The sequence below is a fragment of the Cetorhinus maximus genome, chromosome 2 (genome assembly GCF_964194155.1).
Source record: "Cetorhinus maximus chromosome 2, sCetMax3.hap1.1, whole genome shotgun sequence".
Lineage (NCBI taxonomy): Eukaryota > Metazoa > Chordata > Chondrichthyes > Lamniformes > Cetorhinidae > Cetorhinus > Cetorhinus maximus.
Genome location: NC_135880.1, coordinates 159,016,717 through 159,023,565, shown reverse-complemented (window position 1 = coordinate 159,023,565; position 6,849 = coordinate 159,016,717).

Sequence of the window (6,849 nt, the reverse complement as noted above, 5' to 3'; positions counted from 1 at the left end):
ACAATCTGCAAATTCTTTCACTTTGCACTCTTCTCCAAGGTGTGAAAGTACGAAAACAACATTTCAGAGAAAAATTCAAAATCACAAAGCTTAATGTGAAGTTATGTGAAGTTGTGGTTTGGAAACAAACACCTGAATAATTAACTATGAATTTGTACTCCTTTGAGTGTTCACCTCTGGGGGTTTGTGGTCACACTTGCTGCAATGGGATTTACACTCCCATTTTATTGTCCCAGCTGAACTAAGTAGTGCACATAATGTATGCCTGATGTCCTAATGCATATATAGAATACCAAATATATTTTAAAATAATCTGATAACAGCATGAACTTGATTTATTTTCCTTTAAAAGTGGCCCTTTGACATAATCACTGTAACGACAAAGGGGTACAACATGTTCCATTGGCATATTAACATGATTTGATGCAGCTTTATTAAACTGGAGTTAGCTGCTGAATTTTAACCTAGACAGTTGTGATAACTAAATGCTCACATTAAGATGCTAGGTAAACCAAATGGATCAAATGTGAGGAAAACTGATTAAATTCTATACTGATAGAGCAATGAAATATAAACAATGTGATAATAAGTATGTTCCAATGAACAAACAGTTAACATTTTTAAAGTGGAAGTTATGAAATTTGGATGACTTGTTCACATTCAGAAGTCCCTCTTTGCAAAGAAAAGGTAGATTGGACTTGATGGGTAATATCTTTCAAACACATCGTCGGACCGTGCAGCTCAGATGGATGACAGCAGTCTACAAAAAGAATGCTATTTGATTGATATCTGGCTGTTGGTCTCCTGGGTATTCAAAAGCTAGATATGATGACAGTGTGAAATTGGACTTACAACCCTTACATCTCTCAAATTGGTTTCAGATTACTCAAGACAGAACATTAGAGAAAAGATCAATTCACAGTGGTTCTGTTTGCTGTCTTCTAACACCAAATAGCTGAACACACTTGGGTGTATCGTGATAGAGCAGCCTGAGATGTTTCAGCCTGCAGTTTATAAATGAAATGTGATGTTTCAACCTTAACTCAACCATATGTATAATAGAGAGGAATTTTAGGAATTGTATGGATCGTTTCATTCCCGACAAACTCAATGGGTGGAATTCTATTTGGAGACGATAACCCCATTCCCTGGCTTAAAACTCGGGGATGAGCCCGCCCTCTGCAAGGCTGGGAAGCTCCAAGCTGATTTTACAGCTCAGGGCGAGACTTCTTTCCCCATCTGGGAGGAAGTGCCATCTCTGAGAGCTGCCAGCCAATCAAATGTCTGGCAGCTCTCTAGTCCCAGCAGCACCATCAGGAGTGTGGTCACTGCCGGGGCTGAATCCAGTCCCCAGTGACGATTGTGGCTAGAGCCGGATAAGAATATGTGTGAGGGAGTTCTGCCGGGGACAGGCTGGCAGGCCCCAGGTAGCCGCCATTGTGAGGATATGGGCAGAACCCTGCAAGCGTATCTAGTATCATTGCAGTGGGGGCAGGGGTGGTTGTTTGGGGGTGAGTTGGACAACAGGATGGACACCCCAAGCCTGCAACAACCAGTGTTTTCCTGAAAGCCTTGCCACATGGCGTGAGCACCCCTGCTGCTAGTCCAAGGGCTTGTGAGCTGCCCAATGCCTCCCTTGCTGCTGGTAAAATACTAGTGGCAGCGTGTAGCCGAAAGGCACAAGATTACGACGCTCCTGCCACATCACCCAATGTTATGCCCCTGCACCCCCCACCCCACCAGCTCCCAACTTGGTCCCAGGGTTTGTAAAATTCCACCCTATGTATTTTCATGCCTTACTGTCATCATCCAGCCTCAGCTCTTCCACTTTCTTCACCAGCTCTTCATTGCCTAAGCTGCTGGGTCATGCAAACTTGCTCTCAGTGAAGAAATGACGATTGCAATCCGAGAGGACCTTTAACATAGTAATATGTCTCAAAGCTCTTCACAGGAGAGTTATCAAACAGATGTGACACTGAGTCAAGTAGTAGATATTTGGACAGATGACTGAACATTTGGTCAAAGATGTAGTTTTAAGGAGCCTCTTAAAGCAGGAGCAAGAGAGAGTTAGAGAGGTGAAGAGGTTTAGGGAGGAAATTCCAGAGTTTAGGGCTTGGGCAGCTGAAAACACAGCTTCCAATGATGGGGTAACTTAAATAGAGAATATGCGTGAGACCATAATTAGAGGAGTGCAGATGCCTTGGTGGGTTGTAGCACAGGGTGCGGTACAGGAATGAGGCTGAGGGTGGGGTGTGGCCGTGGGGGGTGGTGGTGAAGGGATGTGAAAACATGGACGAGAATTTTAAAATGAGGGGTTCCTGGACTAGGGGTCAGCGAGCACCACAGTGAAAAGTGAATAGTACTTGTTCATATGCAAACTTATGCAAACTAGGTTTTGGATGGGCTTAAGGTTATGGAAGGTGCAAGGTGGGAGTGACTTGGAGAGCATTGGAATAGTCAAGTGTAGTGTTAACAGAAGCATGGATAAGGGCTTCAGTAGCAGATGAACTGAAGCAGGAGCTGATTTGGCTGAGGTGGAATAGGTGGTCTTGGTGATGGCATGGAAATGTTGGAAGCTCATCTTGATGTCAAATATGAATGCTAAGTGCGGTGGCAGACGGGAAAGTTGGCACGGTTCCTGCACTCCGGGGGGGAGCGGTTGCCGTGCCAGATCATCTGCTTTTCACCTCACTATGTGTGCATAAACAAGCAGCATAAACAAGCAGCACGTCTTACCTTGTAGCAGGGCGGGCTGGGATTTGTCCGCCCCGCTGTTACCTCATTGGCTCATATTTCCAGGCGTCATATTTAAACACACCTATGCACACATTCACTTTCTGCAGCCCCGAGCAGGTTATGGCAAGCACCAGAATGGCCCCCAGAAAAGACAAAGCATCTTCGCCGAAGTTCAGCGACAAGGGACTAGCAGCATCCTCCAGGCAGCCGAGGATCAGCAGAAAATCCTTTACCCACTGATAGAAGCCAGAGGACCTCCAACCTCATGAAGGCTTGGGAGGAGATCACCAGGGTGGTCAATGCCAGCGGTCCTCTTCCAGTACTGAAAAGGATGAATGATCTCATCCACTCTCACTCTCAAGTCACACTCTCACAAGGCCATGAGGCATTCGCAGGGTTACAGTCCACAGGGATCTCACACATGGCCAGCACAAGGGACATCATCACTGATTCTCTTACATAGGCTTTTACATCTTCATCTCTTGTCAGATCCTGCACAACCCATGTCTTCAGTCCTTACATAGGTCCACTCAGCACACACAGAAGGCAAGCATGCTTATCATTTTCTTTCGCACCTGTCCTCCTACAGCCTTTCCATCTGTCTTTGTGCTGGACAAGATCACCTAAAACAACAGAGAGAGATCCCGGACCAGAGTGGGGATGCCAGAGCTCAAGCCACTCACCCACTTTGGGAAGTAAGAAAAATTTAAAAATATTAAGAGCACAAAGGTGGCACAGGTGTTCACTCACTGTATATACTTTGCACATCTGTAAATCTATTTTGCTTATCTGAAAGTCTCATCTAGTGAATGGCTCTTCTATCTGCTGCAATGATCTGAGGTCATACAAGTGTAACAGGTGAGCCCACTCCTCATTTATGTCCCATCATGTGCCTCAGGTCTATGGTGTTTCACACAATCTCAGTACAGTGAGTCACCTTTCTGTCCACAGCAGCGACATGAGCGAAGCCTGTTGCTCTATCAACATGGCAATTAGGCACCGCATATCTTAGAATTGCACCAGAGGATTGTACAACTCATGTTGTCTCATGACTACAGATTTAGCAGTTTTGTTTATTCTCCTGATGCTGCTGCACTGAAAACTGGTCTATGTGAATCTTATCGGTTTTAGTGGCGACCCACATTGGAGTTAATCTAACTCGGTGCATCTTTCAATGACCTCCATGTAATGTCTGTTGGGCTTGAGGGTGGGTTACATTTCAAGTAATAGTCGGGGATCCTTGGCACTCATGGTGGCCTATAGCATGACATTGTGACGATGTGTACAGCTAGATATCAACCTATAGTAGTTCCCAATCTCCACCTTCATGATGCAGAGCAGAGCTATGGACCTAGTTAGCACTTGGTGACTCACTAGACGGCTAGGACTATGCAAGATCAGAGGTGTGTTTCTAGGCCCCAGATCACAGAATCACAGAATCTCACAGTGCAGAAGAGGCCCTTTGACCCATCGAGTCTGTACCGACATGTGAGAAACACCTGACGTTTCTACCTAATACCATTTACCAGCACTTGGCCCATAGTCTTGAATGTAATGACGTGCCAAGTGCTCATCCAGGTACTTTTTAAAGGATGTGATGCAACCCGCCTCCACCACCCTCCCAGGCAGTGCATTCCAGATTGTCACCAGCCTCTGGGTAAAAAAGCTTTTCCTCACATCCCCCCCTAAACCTCCTGCCCCTCACCTTGAACTTATGTCCCCTTGTGACTGACCCTTCAACGAAGGGGAGCAGCTGCTCCCTATCCACCCTGTCCATGCCGCTCATAATCTTGTACACCTCAATCAGGTTGCCTCTCAGTCTTCTCTGCTCCAGCGAAAACAACCCAAGTCTATGTAACCTCTCTTTATAACTTAAATGTTTCATCTCAGGCAACATCCTGGTGAATCTCCTCTGCACCCCCTCCAGTGCAATCACATCCTTCCTGTAATGTGGCGACCAGAACTGCACACAGTACTCCAGCTGTGGCCTCACCAAGGTTCTATACAGCTCCAACGTGACCTCCCTACTTTTGTAATCTATGCCTCGATTGATAAAGGCAAGTATCCCATATGCCTTTTTCACCACCCTGCTAACATGCCCCTCCACCTTCAGAGATCTATGGACAGACACGCAAAAGTCCCTTTGTTCCTCAGAACTTCCTAGTTCATTGCCGTTCATTGAATACTTCCTTGTCAAATTACTCCTTCCAAAGTGTATCACCTCACACTTTTCAGGGTTAAATTCCATCTGCCACTTATCTGCCCAGATGCCAGACTATTAAAGGGTAGGATACTATTTTGGAACTGAAGGTCTGGCTAATGTGGCTCGACATAATCCCTGAGCTAGCTCTCCGATGGGCAATCGACATGGTTATCTGATCGTGGCAGTGCCAACAGTGTGCCATTCTTCCTTCTTTATATCTGAAACTGTTGGAATGAAAATGTGGAAGCCTCAAATTTGATCAGAGCGAAGCTCCAGTACATCTGATATGTGTTCTTTACTTAGTGATTTTGTTGATAATAATGCCTAAATGCAGAGTCAACATTTACTGGGCCACCTGGCACCCAGATGCCAAGGCAATGCTGGGCATGAACTTGGGAAGTTCCATACGAAGGCTGGGTCATGAATTTTTGTCAATGATCAGATGTGGTATGTTGAAGCTCTCTCTGTGCACACAAAGGTCACATGACTTGCAGGCACGCATTCATGACTGACAGTGACAGATCAATGTCCTAAAGAGTGATCTCCTGCTGGACTCAGTATGCAGATGAGGCCAGAACATTATTCTTGCATGAGGGATGGCCTCTGGAGAGATGCCACAGTCCAGATTCAGATCAGTCCACAGACATTCACTAAGAACCAGTGATTGATGATTGTCCTCCCTAAGGCGCTTTGCAATGCTCCAGACATGCTGCCATGAGTGCACTGAGGTTTGCAGTGCTGCTCCTGCCTGTTGGAGGCTGCTATAGGCAGTGAAATGTTGGTGTGATGCTTGAAAAGACAGCACCATGTCTAATAAACAGTGTGCGCTGTTGGAGTTCTTATCCCATAACAGAACGGCCGCATACTCCAGAGGCTGCCTAGCCTTCCAAGGAAGAGGCCTTTGACAGGCAAGATTGTGACTAGTCATTGAAATTGATTTCCTTCATTGAGATGCTGAGGAGAGCAAAGAAGGCGTTAATGTCAAACCTGCATGGAGGGCACAGGTGAAAGAGGCTCTTACGAGCTATTTCTCTGCATCGTCCTGGAAACTTGTGGCTATAAGGATCTCATGGGCATATCTGCCGCATCTGGCCCATGTTATGGCTTCTTCCTTTGGGGCCTCAACATCCTTGCCCTCATCAAGCTTATCCGTCTTGACATCCTCCTTCATCTGCCTATCTGGCTCATACCCCCACCCCCTCGACTCCCCGCCCCCAACCCCCTCCTTTGGAGCACCAGATTGTGTCGCGTGCAGTAAACCACAGTGATATGGAACACCCTCTGGGGACAGGACTGGAGGGCTTTGGCCGACAGGTCCAGACTTCAGCATGCCAATGGTCTGCTCAATCAAGGAGTATGTTGCAGAATGAACTGCATTGTACCTCTCCTCTGAAGCACTTTGTGTCCGCCGAACAGGCGTCATTAGCCACATCCTTTGGGGGTAGCCTTTGTCACTGATGGGCCAACTCTTGATGCGCTGAGGGGCCTCGAAGACCTGTGACACCTCCGAGCGACTGGAGTTGTAAGAGTCGTGAGCTCCAAGGGTATCTTTCACAGACCTGCATAACCTGCTTTTGAAGAATCATTGTGGCCTCTGCCAGGGAGCTCTTAAAGCCACATGTATGCAATCAATGGCACCCTGCACCTATGGGAAGCCGGAGATCACTGCAAATCCCATTGCTCTGGCAGCCTGGTTAGCTTCATCCAGGGAAAACTGAATGTAAATGTGTGCCTTACTGAATAGGGCATCAGTGACCTCTCGGATGCATTTATGAGTGGAAGATTGTGATATTCTGCAGAGGTCCCCGGTGTAGTGCTGGAACAAGTTGCTTGAAAAAAGTTGAGTGCTGCAGTCACCTTTAGAGCTACTGGCAATGGATACCCTCCCAGGCTGTGCGGCATCAGATCCT